This window comes from Pinus tabuliformis, chromosome 2_1, assembly GCF_031772625.1.
Source record: "Pinus tabuliformis cultivar Carrire ecotype Pingquan chromosome 2_1, CPIR1, whole genome shotgun sequence".
Lineage (NCBI taxonomy): Eukaryota > Viridiplantae > Streptophyta > Pinopsida > Pinales > Pinaceae > Pinus > Pinus tabuliformis.
Genome location: NC_142299.1, coordinates 152,114,562 through 152,135,142, shown reverse-complemented (window position 1 = coordinate 152,135,142; position 20,581 = coordinate 152,114,562). Strand labels below are relative to the sequence as shown.

Here is a 20,581-nt window from a genome sequence, read left to right as displayed (position 1 = left end):
TTTGATCAGTATGATGATGATTATTATTATGATGATTATGTCAAATTTTGTCATTTCAATGAATCTTCAAGTAAAATTTGGTCACTAGGTATTAGGTCTAGGATTTGTTTTCACTCCTTCCAAAGTTTTCCAAGTATTGGTCCATGTCACCATTCGGCTGAGTGTACCATCATTCAAAGAGTTTTCATCATCATTTCAGGTTCCAATGGGTCATTTTACACTTTGTTTGTGCTTCAGTTGTGCTTAGGTAAGGCTCATTTCCCTCTCCTAGGGTTTTGAAGGTAATTTTTCTTGGATGGTTAAATCATCAACAAAACTTGTATTTTTATGCTCATACACCTTCCCCTATCCTTAATATACTTTCTTAAACACTTCCCATCACGGATATCCCTCAAATTCATCATTTTCCCACAAACCTTAGCTTATTGCTACAATTTGATACTTTTCTAGGTTAGGCCTGTGTTTTGCCCTTTTGGACCCCTTCCCCTCACTCAATCTTTGAAATTACACTTTCCCATACTTCCTAACATCCCTCCCTACTTCCCAAATTTTTCTTAACAAATTAGAAGCCCCTCATCCCATTCATTTCCCTTCATTTCTACAAATCCCCTATTCCACACATCGGGATAGGTTTTATTCAAATGATGTTTATGAGAAATTAAAGATGAATTTTACAAACGTGAGAGAGGTTTTTGTCCATCATTGAACCAAGAAGAAAAACCTCTTTCATTTTTCACACAGGTTTCATGGTTTGGGAGAAATGTCGAAAACACCATTTGCCTCAGGAGGGTTGATGCACCTCTCGAGTGACCTTGGTAAAATCAATTTTCTCCTAGATGGAATGACAAAATGACTTACTTGATGAGTCAACTGATAACTGGACACAAATATACTTCCCATGAGCTATCATGACCTCAATTTGGAGTTGAGGAAGACCTTCAAAAGTTTATTGCAATAGCACTATGCATTTTGGCAGCCTCATTCTGCACATTTTGACCAGTCTTGGGAGATTGAGCTTTTCACAGGGCAAATGAAGATATTCTAGAAAATCAACTTGACCATATTTCCAAAGAGCTATCCCATGCATAATTTGGACACTGGGAAGGCATTCAAAAGTTGTTTTGAAAGTGGCGATGCGCTTTTGGCAGGGTGGCACTGCGCTTTTGGAAGGACAGTTTAAAAACTCTCAAACCCTCAAGGAAAATCTAATTTTCTCTCTCCTTCCATCATTACAAGTATGTGGACATCCATCACTTTAGTTTTGGTTTTACAATCCAATGTTTAAGCATCATTTTCCATGTTTAATATGAAACCCTAAATTCTCCTTAATGATGCCTAAGACCCTAAATCCTCATTGTTCATCCTATCACCTATCCCTCCAGCTCTAAATTCACATATCCCTATTCCTCTATCACCTTATCCCTTTTTTCCCTTTACCCCTATTCCATATCATTCTTATTCCCTTTGTCCCTCTTCCTCAAGAGCAAATTCTCAAGCAAATAAGCTGACCCTCTCATTTCCTACTCCATTCCTTTCCTAGTCACAAGCTCCACCCCCTCATTCCTAAAAACACTTTCACTTATTCCCTACATACACCTCAGCCTTGCAAACATGGATTAAAAAGACCGAGACAATGAGGAGGAGGCAAACACACTCAGTGACACCTCAGTAGACGGAGCTAGGCAACAGATAAAATCACACAAAGGAGGGGGATAGGCTTAGGTTGCTTGCAGAAGCCTCCTTGGCTCATCAAAGCACTTGATGGTGGTGTTGCTCACCAATTTTGGACAGGTTTGGAGAAATTTTTGTTTAGGGGCACCAAATGGACAAATGGCTTGCATTTTTGGATTCAGGGCATCAAGGACATGCACCCTAGCAATTTTAAGAAAAACACTTCAAAAATGACCTTTCTGCCACTTTTTGGACACACAGAAGCAACCTTGGGAGAATCAATTTTTGGAGGGGTCAAATGAGCTCCAAATCTAGAAATTCCAAGTGTTCTAGAAAGTATACTTGAATACCTTTCCAATGAGATATCATTGGCTCAATTTGGATGCCGAGAAGGCCTCCAAAAGGGACCTGAAAGTGGCATTGCGCTTCTGGCCAGTGGCACTGCGCGTTGGGCAATTTTGCACAGGATGGTCATTTTTCTGAGTTTTTGACTGTGTTAGTGGATTTTCTCTCATGGAGGATGTTTTACTAATGTAAATGATGACATGACATGTAATTATGGTAGGTAAATAGTCACAGAGGGTAGATTCATTAGATTAAAGGTTGTTTTCAGGGCAATGAATCAGTTTCCACTCTTTTAGAGGCAAGTTGTTAGATGGCCTAGATTGCAGTTCCTTGTTTAGAAATGGTTGAAACAACTCCTCTTCTCATGGATTCGACCCCTAATGGCTAGGATGAGTGGTTTAGATGTCTATATCATGTATTCTCTTTGTCATTTGTAAAGGTTGGATTCAGCTGGATGCTCATGTACTAAACACATATCACTTTGTAGCAGTTTTGGCAGGAAACTAATAACATTGCGGCTATTTTTATGGGACCCATGTGGTATGGGCTTTAGCATGTGCTTCTTCCTCTGTTATTATGTTCTCATGTTATTTATGTATGCCTCTTTCATATAATTGCTTCTGATTGGTTGTTTTCAAGTCAGATAGGTGGAATACATTAGGTTTTAATGCTCTGCCTTGGGAAAACACCAGTATTTCATGTCTTTTCTACTGTTTAGGAAGGATTCATGACTTGCTCATGCCCTTCTTAGCTCCTCACCAGTCTAGCATTTCACCCCATCAAGCCTAAGGTGCTGAAGCTCATACCTACCTTGCCCCATAGATTCCCCTGCAATTTTGACTTAGTTTCCCATAACCAAATTTCCCAGCTCCTCCTGATCTGGGAAAAACACCAACAAAATCTATCAAAACTTTTGAGCTACTACACCTAGCATAAAATATTGTTCATGATCAAGTCATCTTAACCGAGATCCATAAGGAGAGATCCCTCTCCCGACCTAGTAGGGCTAGCTACTAGGTTAAGCGTAGTTTGTGGTTACCCTAGAATAGCCTTCCTTCAGCCTGAGGTCAATCTAAGAGATAACACATTCTAAAGATTTCAGGTTTCTTACTAGGTGTTTCAATTTTCTTGCATCGAGGAATCAATTACTGATAATAATTCTTCACCATGCCCTTTGAACTCCTTCAAACTAATCTTTCAAACCAAACTTATGCAAAAAATTAAAAAAAACTACACACATTTTTTCACTCTGTAGGAGATCGATATTGAATCTGATGTATATATGTAATTTTGGATCTTGAAGGTCTGAGATTTCTTCTTGCAATAACCCTCTGAGTACTCTTTCTAACCCTGCGAGTCCGACCAAGATTGGATTCTCCAATGAAGAGTTATGCCAAATATCCCACGATGACCTGATTATAGATTCGTTCATTAGAGCGAGCTTGTACGAAGTGCCACGTGTGATTTTTTTAACCTTAGGATCTGAAATTGATATACAAAAACTACAGCCCATCCTATTTCTATAAATTTTTACGAAATTTCAATCTGATGTCAGAAACGAAATTATGACGATTTTCCCCAGGTCACCTGTTTGAGATATAATTCGAGATCCTGCAAAAACCCTAACTTCCTTGGATCATATCTCCGAAAATGTAGTGAGACAAGATCTGAAATTCAGACCCAAGGTTTAGAGTGATTTCGGATCAAATGGCTTTTTGTTTTCTCTTCTAAAACATCGCAGAACAAAAGTTATAGCGAAAATTCCACGATTACCTGTTTGGAGCAGTGAAACCCTTGAATCCAAGCTCCGATACCAAATGTTGTGAAACCAGCTCACAAAAGATAGAAAAGATAGATCAACGCCTTAAATTTCAGCCTCTTCGAAAGGGCAACCTCCTTTACATTACAAAAATGAACAATTCTTGGATGATTCAAATGACAAAACCTCCTTTCTATATATAGGAGTCTAAGGGGTCACAATATAACCAAAGTCAACCTAACAATAATAATATAAGGGCACAAAAATAACAATAGTGGGCTTCTATGGGGCACAATAATAACAATATGGGGACAACAGGGGCACAACAATAACAATAAGGGATACAATGACAATAGTAATGGGGGAATCACTAGTATTATAGGGACCTAACAGTATCATCTTGGCAAGCTATGCATTCCACAGGGTGAAAGAGTCAACATCATAAGGGAAGTGCATACTTATCTTATTGTTGGCCATTTCGGTGTAGGCAAGACGATGTCACAATTACAAAGGTATTGTTATCAGCCTTGAATGAATGAAAGTGTATCATGATATGTAGGAGGATGTTCTTTATGTGTTACAAGTAAGCCTAGCAATAGAAATTTAGGATTGTATACTCCACCTCCTGTTCCTTCCCATCAATGGAAAAGTGTTTCTATCACTACAACAAAACCAACGATTTGCGCCAGATTTAGCACCAGATTTTAGTGCATTTTATTTGTAATTGTGATGAGCAACCTGGCGCTAAATCTGGCTCTATTGTACAATTTTTAAAGCATCCTTTTTTGCACCTGATTTTGCATCCTTTTTCACGCTAGATTTTGCATCATTTTTTACACCAAACTATGCATCATTTTTTGCGTCAAATTTTGAACCAAGATTTGCATCTTATTTTATGACAGGTTTTGCTTCTAGTTTTGTGTCATTTTTTGCATCTATTTTTCATTCTCTTTTGCTTCCTATTTTGTGTCATTTTTTGCTTCCATTTTTGCACCATCATTTGCATCAAGTTTACACTGTATTTTGAATCCAATTTAACGTCTTTTTATGCATCCATTTTGTGTCAGTTTTTGCATCTAGTCTTACGCCAGGTTTTGTATCTAGTCTTACACTAGTTTTTGCTTCTATTTTTGCACCAGCTTTGGTGCCTATCTTTGCACCATGTGTTGAATTGATTTAGCACCAAATTTTGCATCCATTTTTGTGCCCATTTTTGCATCTTTTTTTGGACCATTTTTTACATCCACATTTACGTTTGATTTGTCTCCATTTTTCCCATCTCATTTTGCACCATATTTTGCGTCATTTGTTTCATCCAATTTTGCATCATTTTTAACACCATCTCTTGCATCTAATGTTACATCATTTTGAGCATCGAAATTTGCATTTATATTTGCATCTTATGTTGAGTCATGTGTTGTGTCCACCTTTGCATCTTATTTTGTGTCTAATGGTACATTCAATTTAGAGCCATTTTTTACATCTACTTTTGTATTTGTTTTTGCACCAAGTTTTGCATCCAATTTTAAGCTATTTTATGCCCTTTTTTGCACCATTTTTTTGTGTCTACTTGTGTCCAATTTTGCACTATTATTTACACCGACTTTTTCATCCAATTTTGCATTTTTTTGGTGTCTAGTTTTACATCGTTTTCACCATCCAAATTTGCATCTTTTTTTGCCGCATTTTGTGTCCACATTTGCATATAATTTTGTGTCTGAGTTCGAGCCTAAATTTGCATGTGATTAGGAATCATTTTTTACATCCAATATGGCATCCTTGGTTTCACCTTTTTTCGGCCCCATTTTGCATCTTGTTTTATGTCTTTTCTTACATCTTTTTTTTTTTTTCCTTTTTTGCACCCAAGTTTGCATCCCAAATTTACACCATTATTTGCATCATCATTTGGCATATTAATTTGTAACGTTTTTTGTTTCTTTTTAACGCTCAACTTTGCATCTTATTTTACATCTAGTTGTTGTCTTTTTTTGCATCTAATTTGGTGCCCATTTATTTGTCCTTGTTTTTGCCCAATTTGATATCCTTTTGTATGCCATGTTTTGTTCCCTTCTTTGTGTCAACTATTGCACAATTTTTCACTTCTAATTTAAAACACTTTGTATGTCAATTGTTTGCATTTTGTATTAAGTCCTAGTTTAACATCCAATTTTACTTTCAATTTTGCATCCATGGTTACATCCGCATTTGACTTCTTATATAGAGTATATTTTTCTTTACATATATGACCCCTTTATAGATTCATAGTGAAATATATGATAGTTTCTAAATATCATTAAAGCAGATATCACAATTCAAAATCATTTGTAAAGAAATTTAAGAGAAATTGACAACATCCATCCAAAAAAAAAACAATGTGTCATTAACAATTTTCAAAACATGTATAAAATAGCAACATAATACTAATAAAATCAGTATTATTTTTAATCAAAACAACTAAAATTCAAATATGATTAACAAATCAAAATATTTCATGAATATCGTTATTCTACGATAAATTAACAACATACATAAATCAAACTCATCGTATGATTACAAAATCAAAATGTCTCATTGATATAGGGTAAATTCACAACACCCATCTAAACATAACAATGTCATTCTACACAATAATTTCTTCATAAAAAACAATGCATGTGCATGCCTAGCTACCACCACCAAGATCATCCTCATGATCATCTTGACCATCCTCATTACTCTGATCCACATCATCACCAACACCGCAACTATCATCATCATCTCCTCCTTCACCACCATCATCCTCATCCTCATCCTCATCATCTCCTGATATATGTTGAACATAATTTGGATCATCGTCTTGGCAATCATTACCTATAGCATTCTGACAAAAAAAATCAATATTACATGTTAGTATTAATTACATAACACAACGCATGTTTTTGTTATACAATGTTAACCATAAAATGAGGTAAGATACAATATCTAATAGTACTAAAAAATAAAATGAAAATATGGTTTAAAAGTATAATGGAAATCCAACTAAGATTACATACCATAGAGTCCATCCAAACAACAAATTCAACCCATCTCTTTTGCTGCAGCACCTCCTTTTCCAAATGATTTGGAGGTCTTCAGGGTAAAAATATATATCCCATGGTTTATATTTGGCCTTAAAAAACAGTAGAAAAAAAAATTTGAGAACACAGGAGCAAGATGAAAAAGGAATTGCATGTCTAAACATTTTGAAGTCTCAAAAAGCATTCATCAACATAGAGAAGACTACAACACTACTCTTCACTTCCAAGTTTTCAACTAATGGATTTAACTGACCAGCAATGTTTTTTGCATGAACCATGCTCAAATGCTCAAGATGAGGTAATGAATGGATGCTATGCGCCTATCTGTGAATTGCAACCACAGGCATACATGTAAGTGCAAATTTGTAAATCTCATACCCAGATTTACCCATCATCAAGCACACAACTTTTGCGGGATCCATTTGACATATCTTATGTTTAAGAAGGAATAACATCCTTGAAGAGACTCATGGCTTTTCTTAGGGAAGGATCTTTGCATGCAGAATCTAGATTAACTCTGAACATTTCAATCAAACTAAGGTAAATGAAAGGCAAAAATCCATCGGTCAAACCTCACAGGTTAAAAGCACCCGCTGAGTTTCACACAAATAAGAAAGCCTAAGGGAAAAGATTTGAGACATGCATGCTAAATGATTTCATGTAGGATAAGTACCTAAGCTTAAGGCAAAAGATTTGAGACATGCAAATGTATGAAGTACAAGATTCAGATAAAGAGAAAGAAGCTCCTTCATGCCATATTCTCACTGACAGTGAATCTCAGATTAGGTACTTATCAAGCATGAAATCATGAAGCACACACCATGATAAGATTATCTGACTCCAACTACTGCATCAAGATGAAAAATTCAGCACTCTAGACAGTCACATAAGAATAAAAAAACATTCAAAAGATATGAATGCATATTAGCCACTATAGAGGACCAAAACATAAACTTACGCCATAGACAGTGTGGCTGAACCTTTCCCTGCTTTTGCTTCAACAACTTCAATTCCTCCAACCTGTGTGCGCTTTGTCAAGGCTTTAATGTCCTCCTCAGACAATACAGAGTTTGGCTTTGGTGTTGCCTAAAAAAAATTATCAAAACAAAAAAGTGTTAGTTCCCTTTTTAACTGTATTGAAGGGTAGGTAATTATGATCTCATTTTATCTTTGATAAATTAATCTTCTAATATCCAAGAGTAAAGAACAAACTCAAGATGAGGATCCAACAAAGTCATATACATGTGAAAAAAGTGGAAGAATTGTAACACCCGCATGTCCACCTACAACAGGAACATCAACTTCTGCAGACAGCATAGGATGACATCAACAACAAACATAAAACTGAGAATTGTATCTAATGTTAAAAAAAGCATGATGTTGGTAAGATCCTGCAGCATGTCATGTATTGGGTCTAGCCCAGATGGTTGTGTGCAAAGACTGTTATCCTTCCCACCCGGGTTCAATTCCCTCAAGTGACATCTTGAGCTGACTATATTTCTGATGGCCTTGAGCCCTATGATACCATCCTTGAAATGAGGAGAAGTGCTTGGCATGTTTGCCCAGGATGCATATTTCATGATTAAATTATAAAAAATAGAAATATTTTACAGAATACTAAATATTTGAGAGTAGCTAAGCATAACAAGCCAGAATTTTAAATACCTTCAACAGGAACTCCTGCTTTTGAAGCATAGAACGTCTTTGCGCGGACAACATCAAGAGTAGTAACACCAAAGAGTTTCTTTTCATTATAGGTCCTTGCCTTCTTAAAAACCTCAGCAGCTATTGGTACAGTAGAATTTACAGGATTGTTGATGATATTTACAATTGCCTGCCATGGATATCAAGTCCTCAGCAATGCCATAAAAACCAATTCTAGATGATTTCTTGAATCCAAATATACCATTCCTGATAGAAGGAAAACATTATCCAGTACACTCTCCCCCCTCTCCATATCTCTATCTATATAATATGTAACAATATACTATACATACTGTGCACACACACCAGTACATGAACAAAACAAATAATTGTGAAACATACTTCTTTATCTATTAACTTGCCACACTAATGGTAGTACATACTAATTGTATGTAATATATAATGTCATAGAGGATACCTCGTGATCAAGTGGATTTGTTCACAGTTAAATAGAAGACCAAGGATATTTTTTATATTGATATTCATATGCCAATTTTCTCAAAAGTCCAAAAGCTAAGTTACTAACTACAAGAGGAGAAACAAGAATAACAGGGCTTTAACAGTGGCTGCAAACTTGCATTGGACTACACAGCTAATTACTCTTAAGTTCATTTCAATTAGTATTTCCTTCTTATGGGTAAAAGTTAGCTGCAATTTGTCTAAATAAAGAGTCAATAATGAGTCAATCACCTATTTGTTTGACTCAAAGAAGTCTTCAAGCTTCGTTAACCTCTCTAGTAGAATTGATTATATACAAGAACAGTATGTAAATCTAGATCAACAACTTGCTTAAAGATTCTTGCAAATATTTATTTGTATATATTGCCATCTCTATAGATCTCAAACATACAAAGCCTTCGACAAAGCAACTTACAATGAACGTCATGCTTATTCCTATGAAATAGTCAATAAGAAAATCGCATGAAAACAAAAACTTCAAAGCAGATCATAAATCATGACAACTTACCTCTGGGCAGTATTTTGCAATTGCAGAGCAAAGAGATTTAACAATCCCTGCATTGATGTTGAAGAGATCATCACGGGTCATGCCAGGTTTTCGAGGCACACCAGCAGGAATGATCACAACATCTGCATTCTCCAATGCCGTGCCAAGTTGTTCCTCTCCCATATATCCTGCAACCTGCACCCAGGTCACACTGCTGTGAATTACTGACAAGGTCGTGACACAAGCATGATAAAATCAATATGGCAGTACCAAATTAAATGATAAATATGTAGATCAAAAAATAAGAAAAGAAATTATTATCGCAAAGTTCCAAAAGAAGTAAAACTTGTTATCCTTGTTCCATGACCCAAGCAATGGTATGTCCTCCTCATAGTGAACAAGAATAGGATTATTTGTATTCTATAGTAAAATCCACCTTTTGGCTTTTACCGAGGAGATAGAGCACCAAAAGCAATGATTATGCTCGTAGGAGATTGAAGACCTATACCAACCCACGTTTCAATCAAGGTATAATATTGTCCAATCCAGGTATACGACATTTCAATCAGGGTATAGTCTTATCCAATCCAGGTATAAAAGTGATGCTGTGATAAATAATTAGCATCTCACAAGCCAATTTAGGGAGTTTATTCAACCTTAGTTTAATTTACGCTGCGAAGACTATTTTGATTTAATCTACTCATGGATAAAGAGGCAAATCTAAACGACCCCAAAAAGGTTGGATATAGAGGCAAATCCAATATGCAGAGGGTCATCAATTCAATCCTCACAAAATAACAAATTGACAATGCAATGAGACTATTCTAACTTCTAAGTAGTAATTAGGCCAAGTATGACTTAGATCCATCAGATCAAAAAGTCCTATTAAGCAGAGGCATATGATCCAGCGGTGGATTCTGCTAAAAATATAGATGCACTTTTCATCAAAAAAATATGAACTACCTCGTCCACTGGGCTGTGGTTTAGTGGCAAGTTGTAGGGTGCTTGTCATGAGGATGACCCAGGTTCAAAACCCAGGAGGCATATTCCCATGATAATGCGGCTGCCCATGTCATTCCAAAATATGAAGTCGGGTTAACGTGATAAACACCAGTTCAATGATAATGCAGAGGTGCTGTTAATGATGACCCCTGTGCTATTGAGGTTTGCACAGATGAGCCCACCTGCAAGTCATGCGTGACTTTGATGAATAGATGCAATTAAGGTGTTTCACCCACGCCAGTCAAAAGGCCTTGGCCAAACAAAAACAATAATAGTGAGCCCAACCTCAATTTCAACCTTCTCCTATCAATAGAAAATACTACTACTGCTAATAATAATAATAAGCACAGCCCAAATTTCAATCTAGCCATAAATGTCAGGCAGATTGTAGTCAAGTAGTTAAATCATAGCACTTTCAGTGCCCTCTTAGAAGTATGTTGCGGCATTATCTCACCATTGGAGTTAACTACCATATTGAGATTCAACAGACAAGATCAGGTGCAAATCCTGCATGAAATTGGTGGAATAGAGATTCTATGTTTGTAGCATCTACAATGAGGGCAAAACCCACTATGTTAACAGAAAGACATTTGCCAACAAGAAAACAATCAAAAATAATAATAATGTAGCCCTCAATATCTGCCTCTTTTGAAATGGCCCAAAGAATGTCAGGTATAGTCAAATCCAATATTCACGGTGTACAATACAATCGTTTTAGAATGACAATGCGATGGCCGTTGCTTCAATGGATTGTTGGGCCAAATGTCACCTAGATCCATAAAATTAAAAACCCTAATTGAGTAGGTGCACATGATGCAGCCATGGATTTCCACGAAATAAATATCTAGGTGATTTTTTTCATCAATCAAAATATGCACAAACACATTTACAAACTGACCATGAAAGTGAATTGAGTTGACCATTAACGTGAATTGGGTTGTGTTTAAGAAATTAAATCATTGCGCTTTCAGGGCTCAAACCCACGTTCAAAAGCCCCGGAAGGCATATTTCCTGCAAAAATGTGGCCAAAAGAATAAATTCCACATTCGAAGAATCCCAGAGACCTTGACAGGTTATAGCAGTGGAGTCTAAGCCTGGTATAAGGCCTGGTTCCTTTAAAAAAATAGGCGCTTACCAAAATAAATAAATTATCTGACCATGGACAATATCAGAAACGTAAAATCAAAGAACTAATAACAGGTAAAACACTAACGAAAAGTAGATCCTACCAAGTGGGTCGTCGTACGGTCGATCCCAATGGAGATCCCTTGAAACTAAAATCAAAACATCTCTATCGTTCGCAGAGAGAACAGATCCAGCATACAGAGAACGAAACAAACACGGTAGGAAAAATATATATCCCATGGTTTATATTTGGCCTTAAAAAACAGTAGAAAAAAAAAATTTGAGAACACAGGAGCAAGATGAAAAAGGAATTGCATGTCTAAACATTTTGAAGTCTCACAAAGCATTCATCAACATAGAGAAGACTACAACACTACTCTTCACTTCCAAGTTTTCAACTAATGGATTTAACTGACCAGCAATGTTTTTTGCATGAACCATGCTCAAATGCTCAAGATGAGGTAATGAATGGATGCTATGCGCCTATCTGTGAATTGCAACCACAGGCATACATGTAAGTGCAAATTTGTAAATCTCATACCCAGATTTACCCATCATCAAGCACACAACTTTTGCGGGATCCATTTGACATATCTTATGTTTAAGAAGGAATAACATCCTTGAAGAGACTCATGGCTTTTCTTAGGGAAGGATCTTTGTATGCAGAATCTAGATTAACTCTGAACATTTCAATCAAACTAAGGTAAATGAAAGGCAACAATCCATCGGTCAAACCTCACAGGTTAAAAGCACCCGCTGAGTTTCACACAAATGAGAAAGCCTAAGGGAAAAGATTTGAGACATGCATGCTACATGATTTCATGTAGGATAAGTACCTAAGCTTAAGGCAAAAGATTTGAGACATGCAAATGTATGAAGTACAAGATTCAGATAAAGAGAAAGAAGCTCCTTCATGCCATATTCTCACTGACAGTGAATCTCAGATTAGGTACTTATCAAGCATGAAATCATGTTGCATGCCAAGCATGAAATCATGAAGCACACACCATGATAATATTATCTGACTCCAACTACTGCATCAAGATGAAAAATTCAGCACTCTAGACAGTCACATAAGAATAAAAAAACATTCAAAAGATATGAATGCATATTAGCCACTATAGAGGACCAAAACATAAACTTACGCCATAGACAGTGTGGCTGAACCTTTCCCTGCTTTTGCTTCAACAACTTCAGTTCCTCCATCCTGTGTGCGCTTTGTCAAGGCTTTAATGTCCTCCTCAGACAATACAGAGTTTGGCTTTGGTGTTGCCTAAAAAAAAATTATCAAAACAAAAAAGTGTTAGTTCCCTTTTTAACTGTATTGAAGGGTAGGTAATTATGATCTCATTTTATCTTTGATAAATTAATCTTCTAATATCCAAGAGTAAAGAACAAACTCAAGATGAGGATCCAACAAAGTCATATACATGTGAAAAAAGTGGAAGAATTGTAACACCCGCATGTCCACCTACAACAGGAACATCAACTTCTGCAGACAACATAGGATGACATCAACAACAAACATAAAACTGAGAATTGTATCTAATGTTAAAAAAAGCATGATGTTGGTAAGATCCTGCAGCATATCATGTATTGGGTCTAGCCCAGATGGTTGTGTGCAAAGACTGTTATCCTTCCCACCCGGGTTCAATTCCCTCAAGTGACATCTTGAGCTGACTATATTTCTGATGGCCTTGAGCCCTATGATACCATCCTTGAAACGAGGAAAGTGCCTGGCATGTTTGCCCAGGATGCATATTTCATGATTAAATTATAAAAAATAAAAATATTTTACAGAATACTAAATATTTGAGAGTAGCTAAGCATAACAAGCCAGAATTTTAAATATCTTCAACAGGAACTCCTGCTTTTGAAGCATAGAACGTCTTTGCGTGGACAACATCAAGAGTAGTAACACCAAAGAGTTTCTCTTCATTATAGGTCCCTGCCTTCTTAAAAACCTCAGCAGCTATTGGTACAGTAGAATTTACAGGATTGCTGATGATATTTACAATTGCCTGCCATGGATATCAAGTCCTCAACAATGCCATAAAAACCAATTCTAGATGATTTATTGAATCCAAATATACCATTCCTGATAGAAGGAAAACATTATCCAGTACACTCTCCCCCCTCTCCATATCTCTATCTATATAATATGTAACAATATACTAGATTCTAATGTAATCAAAGAAACCAAATTGGAAAATAGGCTAATAGCATATAGTGGAGGCCCTATGTTACACGTTGCATGGGCGGGAATTGGATGAGGGAGGGAATAAGATGATGCAGGATCAAGAGCAACATGGGACCCATATTTCAGAATCATAAGCTAGAGCTATTGATATACTAACAGTTTTGTTTATCACTGACAAATAACAGTTTGCCATTTTGCTCAGGGTTCCAATTATCCATACCTTCTCAATATTGTCCATCATAATTCCTTTCACTTCTGAAACCTGAGCCTTTATTTTAAAAAACTTGCTTAGTTCCTCTGGATGGTCCATGCAATATTGCATGTGGTCTCTCAGTATTGGCCTGCAATTGCGTTAGAGAAACCAAAAGAGGTTACATAAAGATGAAAAAACAGTAAAAATGATGCACACGTTAAACCGTTTATCCATACCCGAATTCCCTGTCAAGGTTGTACGCAACACTAAATTTGTCTTCATACCCGTAGTCCTTATCAAGGCTGTGCGCCATGCTTGTCTCAGCCCTTCCTCCATACCGCCGCTTAAAATCTTCCTTTACTCTCTCCAAGAAAAGAAAAGGCACCTGCCTTCCTGCAGCTTCATCTGCAACAACAAGAAACACTGCAAAATACAATGGCACTTCATCAGAAATTAATAATTATAAACCTTTCTCACTACCGAGACAATCAGAACTAACCAGAAGACAACATAGAAGTTACTGTGTATATATCATAAACTATGCACAAACGAAAAAACTAAGCCAGACACCAAATTGGTGTATGAAACATTGAAACCCCTTGTTTGTGGGACAAGGGGCCCACCTCTGCGCAGCAATTTGACTGCTACCATAAGATAGGTGATGTGAAGCAGCTACCTATCAGCATGTACGATACAATCATAATGCAAATACACTACGTTATACAATGCATCCACTCCTCCCATGCATGATACATTCTCGATACAAAGATCAACAGATAAAACCAAAACACAATGTGCAAAATAATGCTTCTCATAAAAATAATTTTGAAATACGCATGGGAAGTTATATACCAAATCCATCATCCACGAGGTAATTGAATGTGTGGTTATCGCATGTGTATGTGAACTTGTTGCTGTTTGAGGGCAGCTTTTGCAGGCACTGGACAGCAATAATACTAAAATTCCCCGAAAATGATGTATGCTCTGCAAGTACAATGTTCCCCTGGCCACAAAACTGTATATTAAGGATTGCTGTGCCATGACTTTTGACTTTTGTGGTTATATTTAGTGTTCAGTTCTGATGGAGTTGGAGAACTACTGTCCCAGAATCAAACCATGCAATTGCCTTTGGGAGTTAGTTCTTGATTTTGTCAACTGAAAACACCAAAACCCAGAAGATCTTTAGTGGATAAAAATCTGGAACCCCTGTTAGAACAGAGGCTCAACCATAAAATTTCTTCCGAAGGAATCTACATGGCATATTTCAAAAGTCGTAGATCATATACAACATGAAAGCCAATGTTGCACCAAATATTTCAAGAATTACCAGAGTAGAAAAGGCCAACTGGTGAAAGGCAACCAACAATATAAATTCTGGAATCGACGGAACTGGTAATGTACTGCAAACTATGTCGAACGTATTGCCAAATTATGGCCTGGCGTTGTCTCTCCTCATTGGTCTAGGAGAAGATTCCTGATTAACAAATCAGCAATACTCTTATTTAAATTAAGATTGCGTTATTGTAATTCTCAACTGTAACTATAGAGGAGAAGCAACAGACAAGAATGGGCATTAATATATTATAATAGAATCTAAAGTAAATGAAGCATAAACATGATCTAAAAGAACTTAGCAGAATCCTGGCGTAACCAACAAAAGATATCAAAAATATCATATACATCACTGAAGGGTATTTTAATTTTAGTGCATAGACAAACAAATAAAGCAACGGCCAAGAAGGAGCTAGTTCATCTAATCGTATCAAGCGAATATTTCTGAAAACGCTTTAAAAGTTAACACTTCAAAAACTAAGCAACCAAGGATATCCAAAATCCTGAATACCTGCTGTCCGTTTACACTTGCAGATTTTTCGAAATGACAGAATAAACCTATCCCAATTTAAATCAAGAACAGAAAAGTGAAAATTTATACATAAATTACTGAAATGGATGAAGCTGCCATAGAAACTTAAAAACAAGTCGATTGGGTGTAGCTTGAGTGGTTGGGAGAAAAAGTTGTTACTCCCCACATTGTTCAAATCCAGATTTGTGACATGTTGCTCTTAGTGAGCTGATTGCTGATGAGATATATATTATCTATTTATGGGTTGTTGGCCTGGCTTTATGCCTTGAAGAATCCAGGGTTTACCCTGAGTACCATCCTCAAAGTGAGTGGAAGCGCCAAGAGGTTTCCCCAGAATATATTACCTGAAAGAAAGAGGAAACTTGAAAGCAAAAAATGATTGAATAACCCAATACTTATAACACTGGCAGGGCAATAATTTCATGCTCAGGAAACCTACCATGAATTTATAAACAGAGTATCATATGGGTAAGAGAACAATAAAAACAAAACTCTGAGATCTTCCTCCACTGTGTGTTCTACAAAACTTCTTTGGTCCATTGTTATCGATCAATCTACAATTGAGGATATTAGTTAAAGATATATTGGGAGCTTATTTTTGCTTTTCCTCTTTGATCTTGTATGTACCAGAAGGCCTCGACTACTATATTCTGCATAGAAAGGAATAAAGATTATTTTGTGTAGTGATGGATACAGATTATTGTATCATGGACAGCCTCACTGTTAATAATTCGCTCTAAATTAAAACTCTAAATTTAGTGTAGTTTAGAACAAATTTGTTCTCAGTCTATTTTTTCGAAAGGATGAAAAAGAGGCCTCTCTGAGTTCATGCCCTTTCTCGTTTTTGGAGTATTATAACAAAATGTTGCTGGCTGACAACATTCAAGAGAATCTTCGGGGGAGATGTTACAGGTGGGGCATCTATTCCACCGAAGTCGCCCACGACTTGCACTTAGCCCTAACCATATGATATGGCTCAGTAGCAAAGGTGAGACAACCCACGAGGAACGAATCCTTGGGGATTCAAAACTTTGTGAGACTTTCGATTGAAGACCTATTGACCTTTCTCTGAATTATTTGAATATGGCTCTGCAAAGAAACCTTGCTTTGAATGCCATATTAATGTTATTGAAATTATGCAATATTTCTGACTATAAATTATCCCTTTGTGAGCTTGATTGTACCCACAACATCATTGCTCGGAATGGAAATCCATGTAATTTAGATCGTGTAACAGAATAACATCGCTAATCATTACTTGGACACAGTGCAACTTCCTATAAGGGGGCATGTGTCAATTTGCTTCCAGATGGGCACTGGAATAGTAGATCCTCTGATAAACCAAGTGAATATAGTTGTAAAATTGTAATTATAACCTTGCCAGAAAGCTTGGATAAGCAATATTTAACAGAGTAATAACTGTATAGAAGGAACTCTTCACAAATAGGCTCGAACTAAAGCATGAAATTTGAGTAAATCCACTGTGAAACCGAAAACATAAAAAACCAAAAAAAAAACAAAAAAACGAGAAGATTTATAATATTATAACAACCCGGTTCTAGCAGCTACAGGTTAACATGATATAAGAATTTTTTGGCTAGTTCTGAGAAAGAAATTGGAGCGGGAACCCTTTCAGCAGAGCTCTGCATCGATGGCGCCATTCTCCCTCCTGTTCGCAGAGCCCCTTCCAAAGGACCTCGATAGTTTGAAAGAGGACTTGTGCTGGCCGGTTGTGCCCTATAAGCTGAACTGTTATCCTCGGCCGGCTGAGGTAAGTTTAAAATATCCGCTTCCACATTTTGGGTTTTTCCTTCCTCATTTTTACCAGCGTGATGTTGGGTTTCTCGGCCGGATCATTATCCTCCGGAGCCCTCTGTCTCGCATTAACCCACAGTCTCGGAGCAGAGAGGCGGATGCTTGGTTCTTCTGCCCGCCCAGAACAAAACTGTCAGCTCGGACTGTTCGGTATATGTTTTGGCCTGGCTCGGCTGCGTCCTCACTCAAGCAGGCGTGTGAGGGGAAAAGCGAGGTGGGCCGGACGACATCTTGGCTATCATCTGGACAGAGGAAACCCAGTAAAATAGTAAGGGGGCTGACCACAGAGGCTTCCTTAGAGCGGGGAGCTGAGACAGGGTATGCCAAAAATGACTCGAATAAACAAGATCTGGTGACCCTAGGGGGCGGACAAAATAAAAAACACAGGGGAGCGATGGATATTATACAGAACACATCCAATCCACAGAAGCTCTCCCACAAAGTGGCTGAACCATACTGCCAGGATGAAAATAGGATCCAAATCTTTATAAAATCAACTGGGGGCAGCCACCGTTGCATGAGACTCAGTATGGGATCAAACATACAAGAGCTTAAAAAAGAAATACAACATCAACTTGGAATACCCTCAAATCACCAGAACCTGATTTGTGCAGGTCGTAGCCTACAGGACCATCTTACTCTTCAGGAATATGGGATCTGTCAAGATACAACCATATTTCTTAACCTAAGGCTGCGCGGTGGATGCAACGGATCCGGATCAAAGACGCCAGCTTCCTTCCGTGATGCAGTCAAGGGAAAAGAAAAAATGCAGAACAAACCAGTGATACCAACAGAGCAACCAGGTCCATATATAGTAGATCAAAAACTGGAATCCCCAATGCTCCAAGTTACAATGCCAGAGGTAACAGAACTACACTCTGACCTCACTAAAACTGCTGTAATATGTAGATTCAATGGATTCTGGCCAAAATCCGATGCTTTACATCAGTGGATTTACTCCAATTGGACACCAGACTGCGATATACATCTATGTTCAAAAGGTTTCTTCATAGTTAGCTTCCATACAGAAGAAGAAAGGGATAGTATCATCATTGAGGGGCCTTGGTTTTGGGGTAATGCTGGTCTTTTTGTTACCCCTTGGTTCGCTGATTTTGATGCAAACACTATGAAAATCTCAACAATGCCTGTATGGGTGAGGCTTCATAATCTCCCATTACACTTCTGGCATCATTTAGTTTTAACTGCCATTGGGAATACCTTAGGGAAATTCCTAAAAGTGGATGAGGACAGAGTTAGCAGAGGAATCTTCTCCTTCCCCAGAATTTGCGTTGAAGTGGACCTGAGTCAAGTGGACCTGAGTCAGGGGTTGCCTGATCATATTTCTCTAAACTTCAACAACACTCAGCGGATTCAGCCCCTTGACTATGAAAACACCGCATTCAGATGCCGCAGTTGCAGGCAAACAGGACACCTCCAATATTCTTGTCCCCTGGTCAAAAAGAATCCTAAAGGAAACAAGAACAGAAAAAAAAAGCCCAATGGGTGGCAGCATACGGAACCGAGAGGACATACTGTCAGAACAGGCAGTAAACCAAGAGGAACCTGATACAAATATGGAACAGAAGGGTACACAAAATGATAATACTCCAGTCCCTCATATGGAAGCACCCCATAATCAAATGCAGCAAAATCCTCCGCTGGATGTAAGTGGCATCAAAAGATCTTATGGATCTGAAGGCTCTGAATCCGACAAGGATCCACCAGTGAACACTCTGGAGTCCATGCAGGCTATCATTGTTCCCTCTCCTGACTCTCAGGGTTGGCGTAGGGTGGAGAAGAAAAAGGGTAGAAAAGTATAGGCTTGCGGTATTTTTTATTTATTTTTCTTTTTATTGTATCAGTCATTCTCATGGACAGCTATCTGCATATGCTTACAAGCATCTACAACATGTAATTTTTTTCATTTTATGAATATAAATTACGCGCTCTTTTCCCTTGGAAAAAAGCTACAGGTTAACATGTGATGCCACCAAATTTAAGGCTTTCGACCAGCTAGACAACGAAATAAGGCATTAAATCCGCAGACAGAGAAAACAACCGAAAACTTGTCAACGGAGCTCAAATTATTCATCCCGAAAACTACATTGATAGAATATTCATAGCAACAGTAGAAATTCCCAGAACTAAGACACAAAATAGGATATTATTCCTTCAAAATTGTGAAAATAAATCTTTCAATTACGACCAAAATCTATGTTACCTCATTTTTCATTAGGCAGAGCACAAGTTGCTGGGACAATTCCGTGCCTGAAAGCTCCAGAGATCTGCTGTTTAAATTGGCAAAGTCTGGTATAAAACGACTCTTAAAGAGATGAGAAACCTACAAACCCTTGTTCGAACCCTGGCTCAATTTTCCAATGGTGCCAACAACAATGTGAAAACCGTCTTCCGAATCTCCCTGTTTTTATGTGATTTGTAATTTTTCTTTTGTTTCTTCTAATCGCGATGAAACCTTCAGGAACAAGTTTTATGCTGTGGTCGCGATTGATTTTGAAGCGACGGGGTTCGTCAACATTTCTTTCCGCTATTAATTTTGTTGAAGTTATGAAATTCAAGATGAGTCAAACGTTTTTCTTGGGCTATTCTATCATTCGTTTACGTTGTGGAATTCAAGATATTATGATTTGAGCATTGTTTTTGGTCATAATTACATCAAAATTCATAAATTTATTTGTAGATAAATTAATTTTGATGTCATTATCACTGAAAATATTGTTTAAAAATTTGATATAGATCACAGAAGTTTTAATTCAATATTATGATTTGTTTGTGTTGTGAAGGCAATATTCTTGAAGAAGTAAATGAATACAAGTATCTAGGGATGGATTTCAACGACAAGTTTAATTGGGAGCACTACATAAAGAAGAGAATTTTAGGAGG

General features: G+C 37.3%; 1 pseudogene across 1 annotated transcript; it reads right to left on the bottom strand.

Moving 5' to 3' along the window:
- Positions 1 to 7,080: 7,080 nt before the first annotated feature.
- On the bottom strand, positions 7,081 to 20,281 carry LOC149199195 (uncharacterized; annotated as a pseudogene). Its single transcript, XR_016253755.1, has 13 exons — positions 19,902 to 20,281; positions 15,329 to 15,475; positions 14,854 to 15,156; positions 14,238 to 14,424; positions 14,029 to 14,149; positions 13,463 to 13,629; positions 13,039 to 13,102; positions 12,754 to 12,881; positions 9,503 to 9,692; positions 8,497 to 8,665; positions 8,074 to 8,135; positions 7,790 to 7,917; positions 7,081 to 7,155 (listed from the first exon to the last, which is right to left on the bottom strand). The product of XR_016253755.1 is annotated as an uncharacterized LOC149199195 (transcript).
- Between the last annotated feature and the right edge of the window lie 300 nt (positions 20,282 to 20,581).